This window comes from Gouania willdenowi, unplaced genomic scaffold (assembly GCF_900634775.1).
Source record: "Gouania willdenowi unplaced genomic scaffold, fGouWil2.1 scaffold_235_arrow_ctg1, whole genome shotgun sequence".
Lineage (NCBI taxonomy): Eukaryota > Metazoa > Chordata > Actinopteri > Blenniiformes > Gobiesocidae > Gouania > Gouania willdenowi.
This window is the reverse complement of record NW_021144991.1, coordinates 81,722-99,277: the sequence shown is the minus strand read 5'-3', so window position 1 is coordinate 99,277 and position 17,556 is coordinate 81,722. Positions and strand designations below refer to the sequence as shown.

Below are 17,556 nucleotides of genomic sequence, written 5' to 3'. Positions count from 1 at the left end.
CGGCAGACAGCGAGACAGTCCATCCAGGGAATTGAAAGCGCCCCCCACCCACCGGAACAGCGAGCACCACCTCCCAGCAAACAGCATCATCCCGAAGAGCCACGCAACCCTGCCCCAACCCCAATACAGAGGCCAGCATCTCCCCAGCGCACCCACTCCCCACAATGATGCGTCAGGCTGCCCATGGCCCATATACCGCGGACACCGTCCCAAAGACCACCAGGAGACGAGCCAGGCACCAGCCACACCCGAAGAGGAGAGGCACTCCCACAAGGCCGACCCAGGAACGACCCCCAATGCCCCCCAAAGGCCCATTGCCCCGACACGCTTGACCTCACCACCCCAATGTAATTGTGCGCTACACTGTGATCCAGCCATCAACAGAGGGGCCGGGCTCCCACCTGACAGGCCTAAATTTGTGACCCCACCCACCACTCTGTTATGGTACGTCTTTATTGCCCAATGGAAAGGTACTTCCCTATCCCTTGTGTGAATAGGGGACCTAATATTGGGATTCAAATTAGATTTGAATCGAATCCCGATATATCAGTTGAGTGTATCTATACGCCACAGTAACCAGTGCTTAAACCACACACATATCAGGATGTGGCGCACGTTCAGGTGTGTTGCATGTCGGGGTGTGGCAGAAACATAGCTGACCATTTTTAAGGATTATATCTCAAACTTTCCTGCATTGTTCTGTGCAAATATTATACCTATGATTTCTGTGATGACATTGGGTTTACAAGTAACTGCACTTCCTAGTGGTGAGGGACAGAGCTGCAGCTAAAGTTGGGTTCATTGTCATTGGTTGATGAAATCACATGGTGAATGGGTTTGTTTGGTCAAGAGGCTCAGGGGCCATTTTGATGTAAGAACTCATGAGCATGCTGAGCTCATTCCTTTCCATCCACCTGTGTTGAGCTGCTGAGAAGCTTTGTTTGTAAGTTTACATGCTTTATTTCATATGTTTGTTTACGTTTATGAATATGCTGTGTTTGTTTAGATATTTATATATTTTTCTCTGTGCACTTATGTTTAGTTTCACAGAGCTTCTGGGTCACATTGTAAGAAAACTGAAAGACAAAGATAAACAGTGAACAGTTAAAACTTCTACGTCTGAGTCTTTATTCAACTATTCAACTTTATTCAAGTACCTGGAAATCTGTTTAGCTATCTGTCACAAAGTTCATCTTCACGGACGGAGGGGACAGAATAGTGAAAAAACAGCATTACAGCAAGATCAACACAGCAAGATACTTGCTTTCCATCCATCTTTAGAAGCTGATAACACACCTAAGATGGACCACAGCGAACGTTTCAGAGAAGCTGCATCTGTGAAGTCACATGTAACCAGGTCCATGGCTAGCTCTTCAAGAAGTTCAAGCAATTCTGCAGCAAGTCTTGTGGCAGCTAAAGCACGTGCCAAAGTAGAAGCAATTCGTGCTCGTTCTACTTTTGTAAAGAAAGAGTCGGCGCTTATTGTAACATAGATTGTTAAGTTAGCTGGGTTAGGTGCACTGACTGCGGCTACAGTGATTAGCGGCAACAGAAGATGGTTCGTTATAGGAGCCCGAGATGTGAATGAAAACCAACAGACCAGTAGTATAGTTATGTTTGTATTGTTATATAAAATAAAAAAAAATATTAGTGGGTGGTAATGATATGGAAAAAATAATACCAGAAAAAAAAAATACAAATGTAGTCAAAACAGTTCGAGTAGCTCACCAGCTCACACACCGTGTGTGTGAGCAAAAGTCCTTAGGGAATGCAATCCAACAGGATGTGCAAAGGTTCATGTATTGCTCCCAAAGTTCATTAAGGAGTGCAAGGAAGGAAAAAATATATAATCCAGCAGGGTTTTTTGGTTGTGGAAAACTAGGAAGATGACAGGACTGCAGGGAGGAACTGGATTTATCCTACCGCATCCTGGCTCGTCATTCTGTGTTCACCAGTTGTTGAGTTGATCTCGTTCAGGATTTCATCCATATAAAAAACCTGACCTATAAGGCCAAAAACACAAATAAGTTTCTCTTTCAAACAATAAGTAGGTTAATAGATTACTGTAACCCAACATTCAAACTTAAAATAATGCATGAACACACATGCAAGATAATGTCCATGATTAAAATGTGTTACATGATACATTACAACAGAAACATAATTCCCATGAACTTCAAATTAACATAACTCACGAATCATTTTTAAATCAAAATCAATTACTATAGTAATCAATCATGTTCATAAGTGCACTTAATATCACAATCAAACATTTCCAATTCATAATCCTTTCAAAATACTCAAGCAGAGTTCATAAAATAAAAGGGTTGCGCAACTACCAATTGACAGAAACAAACACGTAGCTACGATTTAAACACACACACACAAACCAAACTTCATTGGCTTTTTTAGCGTTAGCCAAACAAAAGTGCTCAAAGTTGGTCAAAACTAAAAATAAGGGCCAACCAAGTTAATATCAGTTCAACTAAACTATTGCCTACCGTTCGGCGTCATTTTCTAAAAAAACAACTTAAATTAATTACCTTGAAGTTGAAGTTTAGGTGTTTTAGTCACTCGGTCTCCATGCACGGCCCGATGGAAAAAGTGCATGGAATCTGTATGGGGTTTTGCAAGAGCAAAACTTACATTTCAAAATAAACTTTAACATATACTGCTGACACTTCGTCGGTAACGTATCAAACTTACAACAAAACACTTACCGAAGTCTGATTGTCCAAAATGCTTTGTAAGTCTGCCTTTCTTGGTTAGCTTGAAAACCCACAGCATGCCACAGCCACAGCAGAGAGTGATTGGAATGTAAATTACAATGTTTTAAGGGAAATGGTAGCTGAGGGCACTGAAACAGGAAGTGGACCCTTCAAAATAATGCACCTGGACTAAATGCTGGTTACATTATGGTTGAAAAAACCTCCTATGGAGGCTGCTTTAATTACACTGAAGCAGGAGGAAGAAGTTGCTGCTGCATTAGGTGAGGCACAGGTTCTGGAAGCAGCAGCTGCTGATCCTGGATCTACGAAAGTCTCTGATGTATTAGATATTACAGCAATTCCCTGCGACACAAAAGAAAAAAGAACAACAGATTACGTTGAAGGACATTCAAGAATGCTTCCACAACCATCATTGCCACATTCAGAGGCTCGCATGGGACCTGCCCATCCTACTGTCTCTTATGTGCAGCAAGATGAAGATCACATGCTTCTTCCCACGCAAACAGTTGGGGCTAGACAAGTTACCACGCATGCTTATGATGACCAAGGTTTTAGTGAATCTAGAGGCCACACCACTAATTCCCCAGTTCATCAGTATAGCCCGGTTACTACCACACGCAGATACACATCAAGCAGGGAGCTACTACACCAAGCGCCCTCTTTGAGAACGTATGAACCACAAGCACCTGCCCCTGGGGATCCTTCTACAGATATAAATCCCTTTGTAGTTTACATGGCACGTTGTGAGCTCTTGACTTCTGGCATGACTAAGTTTGATGACCGTCCAGACAGTTATTGGGGATGGAGATCATCTTTCATGAATGCCATACAAGAATTAAAACTCACCTACAATGAAGAGTTAGATCTTCTGATTAAATGGTTAGGACACCATTCGTCAGAGCAGGTTAGAAGGATTAGGGCCGTTCATGTCACTGATCCGTGTGCAGGACTTAGGATGGCATGGGCACGCTTGGAAGAATGCTATGTATCCCCTGAGATAATGGAGAAGGTTCTTTTAGACAGGCTGGAGAGGTTCCCAAAAGTTGGCTTCAAAGATTTTTTGAAATTAAGAGAGCTCGGTGATCTGCTCAGAGAACTGGAGTCAGCAAAACTGGATGGTTATCTGTTGGGGCTTGCCTATCTGGATACATCACGTGGAGTTAAGCCAATAGTAGATAAATTACCATATGGGCTACAAGAAAAGTGGATGACACAAGGCAGTTTATACAAGCTACGAAATAAAGTCCAGTTTCCCCCATTTTCTTTCTTCACAGATTTTATCTGCAGAGAGGCTGACATTCGTAATGATCCCAGCTTTATACTCAATTCAAACATTGGGACAACAGCCAGGCTAGATAATCCTGCTCATAGGTATAATCAATCCAGAAATCAGGTATCATCACACAAAACTGAGGTCTCTTCATCTGCTTTAAGAAATCCAGCAGAGCCTTACTTTCAAGATTTAGAGGTAGACAAGCAGTGCCCTCTGCACAATAAGCCCCATCCACTTAAAAGATGTCGAGGCTTCAGAGCCAAACCAGATGAGGAGCGTAAAGCATTTCTCAAAGAGAGAAGGATTTGCTTTCGATGCTGTGCCTCAACTACACACATTGCCAAAGATTGTAAGGTGGCCATTCAGTGCAGAGAGTGTCAAAGCAATAAACACGTCACAGCTTTACATCCAGGACCAGTTTTATGGATAGGTAACTATCCTAACTTAGAGTATAGCGGGGAGAATAACGAAGATCCTCCGAACATAACATCGAAATGCACTGAGGTCTGTGGTGGCAATAATACATCACGATCCTGCTCTAAAATCTGCCTCATAAAGATACATCCAAAAGGAGAACCAGAGAAGTCAATAAAAGTGTATGTGGTACTTGACGATCAGAGTAATAGATCTTTAGCTCGCTCTGAGTTTTTTGAGATGTTTGGTCTTAAAGGGGAGAATTCTCCCTACACTCTGCGCACTTGTGCCGGAGTCACAGAGATGTCAGGGAGGAGAGGAACTGGTTTCATAGCCCAGCCTTTGGATGGAAGTCTCAGTGTCTCTCTTCCCACACTTATAGAGTGTAATCAAATGCCTGGAGATAGGTCAGAAATACCTACTCCTGAAGCAGCTAAACACTCCTCCCATCTTCAGTCCATTGCAACCTCATTCCTCCACTTGACTATGATGCACAGATTCTTCTTCTTCTTGGCCGTGATGTCCTACAAGTGCACAAAGTAAGGGGGCAGCGCAATGGGCCCAACAATGCCCCATATGCTCAAAGACTTGACCTTGGCTGGGTTGTAGTTGGGGACGTCTGTTTGGGTGCAGCTCACAGACCAAACACAGTTAACGTGTTTCGAACAAATGTTCTGGAGAATGGATGCCATTCTCAGTTCAATCCATGTCCAAACCGTTTTATCCTGAAAGAAAGGTTTTCAGCAATGAACAAGACTGAGCCTCTTAGCTCTCAAACTGACCACCTTTCTTACATTCTTGAACGTCAAGTGCAGGACACCAAAAACAGAAACTTAGGGAATTCTATCTTTGACAAAAGAGAGGATGATAACAAAGTTGCTCCTTCAATTGAAGACAAACAATTCATTCAATTAATGGACAAAGAGATGTTCCTGAATGATGAAAATAGTTGGGTGGCACCCCTCCCGTTTCGAAGTCAAAGGCCACGCCTTCCCAATAACAGAGAGCAAGTTCTGAACCGCTTTGCTAGCCTTCACCGTAGCCTAAAAAGGAAGCCTGAAATGAAAAATCAGTTTGTAGATTTCATGCAAAAAATTCTGGATAATGATCATACTGAATTAGCTCCTCCCCTACAGGACGGTGAAGAATGTTGGTATCTTCCTAGTTTTGGTGTCTAACATCCTCGCAAGCCTGACCAGATCAGAGTTGTTTTTGATTCTAGTGCTTCACATCAAGGCGTTTCACTGAATGATGTGCTTTTGTCTGGTCCAGACTTAAATAACAGCTTTCTGGGAGTGCTAATGCGATTTAGGTATGAACAAATAGCCATTACGGCGGATATTCAACAAATGTTTCACAGTTTTGTTGTCAGGGAAGACCACAGGAACTTCTTAAGATTTCTGTGGTTCAAAGACAATGATACAACTAAAGAAGTGCTGGAGTACAGAATGAAGGTTCATGTTTTTGGCAATCGTCCTTCGCCAGCAGTTGCTATCTATGGTCTCCGGCGAGCAGCTCTTCATGGAGAAGATGAGTTTGGAAAAAATGTGAAAGACTTTATATTCAGAAACTTTTATGTTGATGATGGACTCATCTCATTGCCATCAGCAAACGAAATCATTGCTCTTTTAAATGCAGCTCAAGAGATGCTTGCAGTCTCCAATTTAAGACTACACAAGATTGCATCAAATTCCTCAGTTGTTATGCAAGCTTTCCCACTAATGGACCATGCAAAAGACCTGAAAGATCTTGATCTTGATATCGATTCACTCCCAGTACAACGAAGCCTTGGACTGAGCTGGGATCTTGCTACTGACACCTTCACATTCCGCGTTGCTCACAGTGAAAAACCGTACACAAGAAGAGGAGTTCTTGCAAGCATTAACAGCTTTTTTGATCCTCTCGGTCTTGCAGCTCCTATCACGATTCAAGGGAAGCTGTTGTTGCGACAACTTACTTGCGACAGCAAAGATTGGGACACACCTATCCCAGCAGACAAAGAACAAGAATGGATGGTTTGGAGAGACTCTCTAAAATATCTAGAACATTTGAAAACATCCCGAACATATACTGCAGCTTCCTTCTCCAAAGCCCAGCGCAGAGAGATACATATTTTCTCAGATGCCTCCATTAATGCCATGCAGCAGTGGCCTATCTTAAAGTGATTGATGTAGAGGGAAAGTGCCATGTCGGATTCATTTAGGAAAAGCGAAGCTTGCACCAATGCCCGTCCACACTGTCCCTAGGCTGGTATTAGGTGCAGCTGTCCTGGCAGTTGAGATTTCTGAGCTGATTCACAACGAAATGAGTATCAACCCTGACAGCCTGAAGTTTTATACTGACAGTAAGGTGGTGTTAGGGTACATTCATAATGAAAAACGAAGATTTTATGTGTATGTCAGCAATAGGGTGGAGCGAATAAGAAGATCCTCAAGGCCTGAACAGTGGAATTATGTCCACACAAGACAAAACCCTGCAGATATTGCTACTAGAGCTATGTCAGCAACACAATTGTCAAACGCCAACTGGCTTACTGGTCCAGAGTTCCTCATGCAGACAGAAATAAACATCACACAAGAGACTTATGACCTTGTTGATTCTGAGACTGATGTAGAGGTCAGATGTAATACAACTACAGCCAAAGAGGCGCAAAAAAACCCTTGGTTCAAGTCGCTTTGAGTGGTTTTCTACTTGGCAATCGCTTGTTAGAGCAATTTCCAATCTCATTCATGTTCTTCAATCGTTCAAAATGCGTAAACGTGAGCAACAAAAAAGAGTGCAGTGGTTTGCATCAGTACTCAAAATCACTTTCACCTAACACCCTGTTGCAAGCAAAGAACATCATTGTTGGATGTACACAGAAGGAAACGTACCAGAATGAGATTACTTGCTTGGAGAAAGGGAAGGCGATTCCAAAAGATAGTCCTTTGAAGAGATTAAACCCTGTCCTTGATGAACATGGACTTTTGAGGATAGGAGGTAGACTCCGTCATGCACCTCTGGAACCTGATGAAAAATATCCCCTCATTGTTCCAGGCAAAAGCCATGTAGCAGCACTACTCATACATTACTACCATGAAAAGGTACATCATCAAGGCAGAGTTTTTACTGAGGGAGCATTCCGCACAGCTGGCATATGGATCATTGGAGCAAAAAGACGAATATCAAGTCATCTGCATCGATGTGTCACCTGCAATCGACTTCGAGGAAGAATGACAACACAGAAAATGGCAGACCTTCCCCGTGGTCGACTAACCACTGAACCCCTTTTACAAATGTGGGCCTGCATGTTTTTGGACCCTGGCAGGTTTCAACTCGTCGTACCAGAGGAGGTGCAGCCAATAGTAAAAGATGGGCAGTCCTTTTCACATGCCTTAGTGTACGTGCCATACACATTGAGCTTATAGAATCGATGGATGCATCTAGCTTTATTAATGCCTTGCGAAGCTTCTTTGCCCTGCGAGGTCCTGTGAAAGCGATCTACCCCGATTGTGGCACAAACTTTAAAGGAGCCTGCAAAGAGCTGCAGATCAACGTACAAGAAGATGCTCATGTATCCAAATATCTCAGCGAAGAAGGATGCACATGAACATTTAACCCCCCTGCGCTTCCCATATGAGGGGAGTATGGGAAAGAATGATTGGAGTTTCAAGAAGGATACTTGACTCTATGTTTTCTAAGGTCAGCCCCCCAAATCTCACACATGAAGTGCTTTCGACTTTGATGGCAGAGGTTTCCACAATAATAAATGCAAGACCTCTAACACCCATATCCACTGATGCAGAATCACCACTTCTCCTGACACCGGCAATGATTCTAACACAGAAGGTTTGCACACTTCTTCCTCCACCAGGAGCCTTTGAAGACGCAGACCTTCATCGACAACAATGGAAGCGAGTCCAGCATTTGGCTAATGTCTTTTGGATGAGATGGAAGAAAGAATATCTTTCAACTCTTCAAAATCGAAAGAAGTGGCAGGATGTTCAGCCCAATGTCAAAACAGGAGACGTGGTGCTGCTTAAAGAAACTCACACGAAAAGAAATCAATGGCCAATGGCTCTTGTTACCAAGACTTTCCCTAGCGATGATGGACAAGTCAGAAAACTTGAACTTAAGGTCACAAGGGGTGGGACTGTATGCTCCTTTTTAAGACCTGTTACAGAGGTAGTAATGCTGATGTCTTCCTAAGTGTTTACAGTGAACAATGTTTGTTTACTTTTGTTGTAGTACTTAATGTACAGGGCCATAAGTCGTGGCATTGTGTAAAATACCAAGCGGGGAGTGTGATGACATTGGGTTTACAAGTAACTGCACTTCCTAGTGGTGAGGGACAGAGCTGCAGCTAAAGTTGGGTTCATTGTCATTGGTTGATGAAATCACATGGTGAATGGGTTTGTTTGGTCAAGAGGCTCAGGGGCCATTTTGATGTAAGAACTCAATGGGTGAGGATTGAGCATGCTGAGCTCATTCCTTTCCATCCACCTGTGTTGAGCTGCTGAGAAGCTTTGTTTGTAAGTTTATATGCTTTATTTCATATGTTTGTTTACGTTTATGAATATGCTGTGTTTGTTTAGATATTTATATATTTTTCTCTGTGCACTTATGTTTAGTTTCACAGAGCTTCTGGGTCACATTGTAAGAAAACTGAAAGACAAAGATAAACAGTGAACAGTTAAAACTTCTACGTCTGAGTCTTTATTCAACTCTTTCAAGTACCTGGAAATCTGTTTAGCTATCTGTCACAAAGTTCATCTTCATGGACGGAGGGGACAGAATAATTTCCTGTTTCCAATAGGTGGCGCAATGACTATGAATGACGGTTGGGTTAAACCATAACTCATTCTTTTGGCATACAAATGAAAGCTGCTATAATTAATTAGCATCTACTTAGCTCTACAAACTCTAATAACGTCTATAAGGATAACACATCATCCAAGTGAACAGGCTGCTAAGAGGAATCTATAAAGATTCAACTACATTGTCTGTCCGCCTGTCCGCAAGATAACTTAAAAAGTTATAAATGGAATTGGATGAAAATTTCAGGAAAATTGATCAATGAGACGAGGAACAGGTGATTAAATTTGGTGATGTTCTGGCAACCAAAAAAAAAAAATAATAATAATAAATACATTATATATATATACATTCCTTTCCCATCCACACTGTGGAACTTCTTGTTGATGATGTCATATGTTCTATCAGAGTCAAAAGCTCAATGTCGACAGGTGGCCACGTAACACAACTCAATGATGACAGGTAGTCTTTGTAACACTTGCAGAAGTTCCTCAATGATGATGTCTTATGTTCCAGCAGGGAGCAAGTACAATTTTCAAGGGGGGCACTATTAAGGCATTTTGACATCCACATGTCCATTTCCCCCAAAATGTTAAATTGTTGCCTTTCCTAATATACGTCCCTATTTCATGAGATTTTTAACGTGTGTAGGTCCTGAAAAATGTGATAAAAAAATGCGTTTTAGTAAGAAGAAGAATATTAATAATAATAAAAAACAAGGTGCATTACAATAGGGTCCTACGCACTGTTGTGCTCGGGCCCTAATTATTGATTCCAGTAAAAAGGTTTTAAAATTAATATGAAAATAAATATAATCCAAATGAATGGAGAATCAGTCACGGCTTCGCTGACACCTGTGACACCTTCGCTCTATTATGTTTACAGCACTCCTATGAAATGATTATCAAAACATGAGAATAAGAATCAGATCTCAGCAGTGAGTGTTTTCAATAAATGCTGAGTATGGAGTTTACCCAGCTGATAAGAGAATTGTTTAGTGTTGCATCATGTAGGAGTAGAATAATAATGTGTCAATCAGACGGTGTCTGAGGGAGGTCCAGTCCTCAGGTCCAGCCTCCACATCCCTGTGTTGGAGCAGGAATAATATATCAGTTGTTTCATCAGAGAGGCTGAGGCAGAACGATGCAGAGCTCATCATCTTCTTCTCCTCACTATGAGCACACCTGATGAAGCTGAGCTCTGCTATCCACACCTGGGAAACTCTTCATGCAGGAGGATCGTGCGTTCTCACTCAGTGTCTGTGCTCCTTCACATCATCCTGTCCTCCATCTCTGTGCTCACTGTGACTCTCAACCTGCTGGTCATCATCTCCATCTCACACTTCAAGTATTGACATGTTCTGCTTGTTTTATGACTTGTTATGTTGTTAGACTCCTGATGTTTTCTGCTATGATGATAATTGTTGTATCATATAATGATATCAGTGTGTTTTCTCTCTATCTCCTCCAGGAAGCTGCACACTCCCACCAACTTCCTGCTCCTCTCTCTGGCTGTGTCAGATTTCTCTGTAGGGTTCGTCTGGGTTTTTATGATTTTCCTTATTGATGGATGCTGGTTTTTCGGTGCACATTTGTGTGTTTTCCGTACGGTTTTCAGTTATATTACCACCGCTGCTTCAATAGGAACTGTGTGCTGATATCAGTTGATCGTTATGTGGCTGTTTGTGATCCAATGCACTATCAAACTAAAGTCACTAAAAACAGAGCTAAGATGTGCATTGTCCTATGTTGGGTTGGTTCTACTATCTTTCATTCTGTGATGCTCAAAGATAACATTGAACATCCAGGTGGGTTTGATTCCTGTGCTGGAGATTGTACAGTTTATTTACCTCCTTTTGCTGCAGTTACGGATCTAATTTTCACTTTCATCATTCCAGTCAGCATCATAGTTGGTCCTGTATGTGAGAGTGTTTATGGTGGCTGTGTCTCAGGCCCAGGCCATGCGCTCTCATGTTACAGTGGGTGACACTTCAGAGTTCACTGAATGTTAACAGGTCAGAGCTGAAAGCTGCTAGAGCTCTGGGTGTAGTGGTTGTTGTGTTTCTAATGTGTTTAAACTCCATTTTACATTGTTTCACTTTCATCAGGGTTTGGAGTGAGAAGTTTATCATCTTACATTTTTGTTATAGGTCTGTATTTCTTCACTCTCTGCTTAACCCTGTGATCTATGTGTTTCTGTATCCCTGTTCAGGAAATGTGTGAAATGTGTTTTTTTCTCTTCAGATTCTGAAGTCTGGCTCCAGTGAGGCCAACATACTGTAAAGAGGAAAAGTCAGGGACAATGTGTTACTGGGATTTAATACAGTCACTGTAAAACTGTGGTGATGTGTGATGAATGTTTTTAGAGTTCTGTTTACTTTAGCCATAAATGAAAAGAAAACACCTGCTGATGTGTTGCTTCTAGAAAATTACATTGTATTTGATATTTTGAAGTTAAAGATAAAACCAATTTGGGAAACTTTTACAGTGACATATTGTTTCAGAGGAAACTAATGTACATTAATCACACAAACACTCTTGGTGGAGTTATTGATCTAATTTTCTCTTTAATCATTCCAGTCAGCATCATAGTGGTCCTGTATGTGAGAGTGTTTATGGTGGCTGTGTCTCAGGCCCAGGCCATGCGCTCTCATGTTACAGTGGTGACACTTCAGAGTTCACTGAAGGTTAACAGGTCAGAGCTGAAAGCTGCTAGAGTTCTGGGTGTAGTGGTTGTTGTGTTTCTAATGTGTTTAACTATATTGTACATTGTTTTACTTTCAACAGGGTTTGAAGAGAAAAATCCATCATCTTACATTTTTATTTCTGTTTTTCTTTTCAACTCTCTGCTTAACCCTGTGATCTATGTGTTTCTGTATCCCTGGTTCAGGAAATGTGTTTTTTCTCTTCAGATTCTGAAGTTTGGCTCCAGTGAGGCCAACATACTGTAAATCTTATAACAATTTAATTATTTTGTTTATGTTTGGAAATTTGTCATGACTGTGAAAGCTGGTGGAGTGAACTAAATTGAAAGAAATAACTTTTAGGTGATCAATCTGTTGTTGTGTCACAGTCCTGACATGTTTTGATATTTTTATGTAAAACTGATCTGAAGTACAATCAGAAGTTGCTGATGTAGAGATAAATGTGCCCCAATCACATGCACAGCAGGTTGATTTCTGTAGAGTTCAACAAATGATAGAAATAATAAAACATACATGTTTCATATATGAATAAAACACCTCATCTATTACAGTTTGTTTAAACAAAGCATAAAGTAAGTTAAAGTTAGGCAATAGTTTATTAGGAACAATGAAATAAATCAGCAGACTATCAAATGTGATCAGATCACACTTTACCTGTTGTTTACAATGTTACTTTTATAGATTTATGAAATAAAAACTAACTGTGAAATAAAAGTGACTTGTGTTCTCATTTGTGTGAAAACACCACATCACACAGCTGTTCATTAATGTATTGACTTGCAGTAAAATGTACAGATGAACAGAATAACACAATATGATTAAACATTTCACAACAGTTTTATTTATCTCAGTATAAACCACCAGTAAAAACATTAGTTTTTTTGGTGGAGGGGGCTTTAAACTCGATAAAGTCTGTACAGTACAGACTATAAGATATAAAATAATTAATCCCACAATGAGGAACATTTATAATCATTGACAATGAAAAAGGAAAGGAAAACAATGCTTTGAAATAAAAAATAATAATTCATAATTAAATACGTATGAACTCAGTTAGCCTTATTGAGTGTGTGAGTAGACAGCACACTGGTGTGTAGTATGTTGTGCAGGGCTAATCAACTACATCTTGCTGTGGGCCATAATGTTGGAAGGCTATGGTTTGTGGGCCAGACATTCCTGTAACAGTTGGGTTTTTTTTTTTTTTGCCTTATCTGCACATGCTGTCTAAGGTCAACACTTCCTGTAGTGCAATCTTTTTAAATCAACAATGCATGTTTTTTTTAAATTTTTGTTTTGCAATTAAATGAACTAGTGTAGTCCCCGTCGGAAATATGCATTCATGTACTGGAGGAGCTTAAGTAGAATTGTCAATTATGTCCAAATGAGTGTGTTTTGAAGGTTGGATGTACAAAGAGGTGTACATACTCTGTACTCTGTAGTGTTTATAAGGGGTTTATTTGCAGGTGCAAGTAAAATAGTGTGTGTGAGATTTACCTGGTTTAATTCTATGGGGACATGAACATGATAAATTGTTTGTTTTTTTACTCATTTTTATAGGTGTTTTTTGTTTGGTGTATTTTTTCTGTAATGTATGTTTTTTGGAGTCATGTGTATTTTTTGTATCTGTTGTCTTTTGTGCATTTTTTCTGTAATTATAGTTTTTTGTTGCTGTGGTAGTGTGATTCAGGAATCATTTTGTGTATTTTTGTATCTTTTTTGGTGTAGCTTGTGCATTAGAGTTGTCATTTGTGTATAAATATTTATTTTTGTGTATTTTGAGACATTTTGTGTGTTTTTGGAGGCTTTTTGTATATTTTTGTGCATTTCTGTTGTTGTTTTGTGTACTTTTTAGAAAAAATATTGTGTAGTTTTTGTTTTCTTTTACTCATTTAGTATATTTTTAATATAAACACTGTTTGTGTGTGTGTGTGTGTGTGTCTACCTCCATCCTTTGTGTGTTATCTCTCACACATGCGTGTCATGCACATAATCCGTCACAGGTTGTTGAGAAATAAAAAAAATTAAAAAAGAGACAGGAAGTACCACGAAAATAAACGTTTTACAACACCAAAGTCGCAAGTTCAGCATGTATATCCTGGTTGTAGTGCACGCATACGCATCAGCCAGTGTGTGAGTGTATTTACATTGTAGTTGCTAGCATCTTAACACATGAATAATATATGTTGTTTGATGCGCAGAACAAACAATAATCATAGTAGAGCCGTGTTGTGGACCCATCCGCTCACAAAAACATTCCTCTGTCTGAAGAAGCAGAATGTTTGTGATAAGGTCGGCTATGACCGTTAGCACAGCCGCCGCCACAGTCCATGAGACGGAGGAGGAAGTGAAGTCCGTGACCCGCGATTTAAAGGAAGTTTGGAATCACGGGAATAATTTTAAATAACCATAAATATTAAATAACCATAAATATTAACTTTAAATTACTTTTAGTAGTATAAAAATTTTTTTAATATTGACCTTTTTTTTTTCTTTGAACCCAAACAAACTGCGACACAGTGACGTCATGAACCCGGAACCGGAAGTAACGCGTTCAATACCGTGCTCATTACTGAGAGGTGACGTTTTGAACATTTTTCTACACCAAATTACTCCAAAATAACAGATACACAGACAGATCCACGCGCACGCACACAACATTTGCTACTTAAAATAGAAGCAACATAAAATCAAACAGCTTTAACACATTAACATTACAAACACAAAAGTAAATGATAATTTATTTTCATGTACTACAGTTACAGGATCCTAGAAACTGATAAAGATACACAGCACACATGAACAGAGGCACACTTTCCTGTGTAAGACTGACAGTTTATTACAGCCTAGATAGAACAGAAACAGGAAGCACCAAACCACAGGCTGCAAATGTCCCTGAGACAACACCAGGCAAACACAACCCAGTACAAGTGATCAACACAACATCCAGCAATGCATCAAAGAACAGTGAATAATGTCCTCTAGAATATCTCAAATATCATAAAATAATGGCGTCTTACTGTCCAAACTACGTCTAAGGAGCCGTAGAGGCCTGAAATGTTGTCCTGCAGGGCTGTCAGCTTCTTCTCTCTCCTCTCTCCACAGGGCTTCCTGATTCAAACAAAGTAGATAGAAAACAATTAAACAGACATTTACATAATACTATCATTGGATGTATGGGGTGTCACTACTAAAGGTGTGCATGTTAAATGAAACGGCAACTTTTTGTAGCAATTTAGCCAAAAAAAACAATGTTTAAAACCATATTTACAGCAATATTGTGAACTTTGTGAGGAAGGTTTTCTTGTAAAAGATAATGCAATCTAAATCTAAATGTTAATATTGAATCTAAGTCAAAATGTTAAGGTCTAGATATTACATTTAAATATACTTTTATTTTGGTGTTTTGGTGAATTTGTATTTTGCTATATATTTAGTTCACCCATGACATTTAGGTTAACATTTAGATTTAATATTTAGATTCAACATTTAGCTTTAGAAGTACATTTATATTTAAGATAAAACATTTAGATTGATATCTATATTTCACATTTAGATTTAACATTGACATTATATTTGTAAAAGAAAAAACTTAATCACATATTTAAAAAATATTGCTGTAAATCTGGGAAAAGGAAGTTTTTTAATGTGGTTTGTTGCTAAATGTTTCAAAAAGTTGCTGTTTATTTTAACATGCACAACTTTACAATCAGCACCACATAGAGATGTTGTCCTATGAAGGCATGGAGTGGTTTTAAGATGGGATGTCATCTCAGAGCAGTGTGTGAGCAAACTGGTGACCAGCATGAGCTGGAGGAATCAGACTGTGTCAGAGATGTTTATAGAGAGAATTGTAACATTAGAAGTTTAAAATGTTTGACCATCATGTGATTCATGGAGATGAATTATTTCACAAGAAGTTATTGGTGGGAAATTTGAATCTATTGATTCCTAGTGATGGACTGGTAATTTCTCATCAATAACTGCATTGATTTACAATATTTATACAGTACACTGTCATATGTATGTGTATATACAATACATGTTTATGTAGTTCCATGAATACTGAACTAAATACTGTTTATTTCACTTATTTACTAAATGAGATGATTTAAAATGTGTGTTATCACTCATTCATTCCATCATTATGATTTAAAGATGTTTTAAATAGTTTTCTCAGTAAAATGTTGAAATGGGACAAAGGGGGGACTTGAATTCAGGAATCAGAGAAAAGGGAACTAGAGCCAAAGAGGCTTGAGAACCACTGATCTAAATAACCAGTTTAACTGGGAAACACAAGTCTGTGTTCTCGTTTACACCAAAGGTTGTATTTTTTACTCAGACTAAGAGTGTTTGGTGTCAATCTAAAGATGATGTTTTTGTCTCATCAGCTGTTTTAGAAAGCATCATTGGTTCCAGAATGACAGCGTGGTACGGTAAACTTTGTGTCCAGTTGAGGTGAAAATGAAGTGTCTGGTGCAGACAAGCTTTGTAGGTTGTAGGAAGGACTAACATCTCCATGTTTTAGTCCCTCCACCATTTCACTTCTAATTTATGTGATTGTTCAGACCTAAAATGTCTGATTTTACAGCAGCTTTTTCAAAAAACGTCAACAAAAGTTGTCATTTTGATGTTTTATTATTTTCTATAACTTTGCCTAAACTGGTCAATTTATCAGAAAACCTGGTTGCCTTTGAATTATTTCATAACAATAGAGAAAAAAGCTCAGATTCTCAATAATTTAACAAGATATGGATTATTTCATCACATTTTAAAGGTTTCCAGTGCAGAGAATATTACAGAGAATCAGTTTAAGTTTAAGTTTTTGAAACAAAAACTAAAAAAAAATCCTAAAATAAATAAATGGTTCTTTTCCTGTGAGAATCTCATCAATGCATTCATGACTTTTGCTACAAACACTTTTACTGCAGAATAATCTTATGTGTTCAGTCATTTGGGAACTTATTTTATACTGTTATTTATTAATTGGACATTGTTTTATATTTGAATCAATGTTTGCTTTTCCATTTAGGACTTGATAGTAATAACTAGTTTTAATATGATTATATTTAAGGAGAAATTATTCCACATTTTCTTAGCCCGTAACATTTGTTAATAATGCCTATTGGGTGAGCTGACTCTGGTAGTTAATCATAAACAACATTAAGCTGTAAAAACCCTGAGTCAGGTTTATGATGAGTGATCCCACACGCACACGCGCGCGCGCATACACACACACACACACTTACACACTTTAGACAATAGTCCTCAACTGCCTGATCAAAAATCATTGACTATAACATTATCATAGAAACAATTAAAGAAACCATACGATACACTAATGTCCATTTATCTTAAATCAATCAGAGCTAATGAACAAACAGATGTTTTCTATGAAACAAGGCCACAGAACTAAAAGAGAAACCATAATGAGCTTTGTTTATGTTCTAACTGAAGACCTTCACATGACCTTCAGTCTGTTAGAGGAAGACATTATGACTAGAAACTAGTGTTGTGTTCAAGACCGCACTATCCGAGACCAAGACTTGCCCGAGATCAGAATGCGCCGAGACCAAGACAAGACCAAGACTTTCGGCAGCCGAGACCAAGTCAAGACCAAGACCGCGACAAGCCGAGACCAAGAC

The 17,556-nt window shown here is 39.3% G+C and overlaps 1 long non-coding RNA gene across 2 annotated transcripts; it reads right to left on the bottom strand.

The window, feature by feature from the left end:
* Nucleotides 1-1,658: 1,658 nt before the first annotated feature.
* Nucleotides 1,659-15,024, bottom strand: LOC114459037 (uncharacterized). 2 transcript variants are annotated; one of them, XR_003673196.1, is made up of 5 exons: nt 14,932-15,024; nt 2,955-3,071; nt 2,721-2,857; nt 2,544-2,615; nt 1,659-2,003 (listed from the first exon to the last, which is right to left on the bottom strand). It is a non-coding gene; the product is annotated as an uncharacterized LOC114459037 (long non-coding RNA). The 2 variants fall into 2 exon arrangements; XR_003673195.1 differs by having other exon boundaries at nt 2,721-3,071.
* Nucleotides 15,025-17,556: the final 2,532 nt, after the last annotated feature.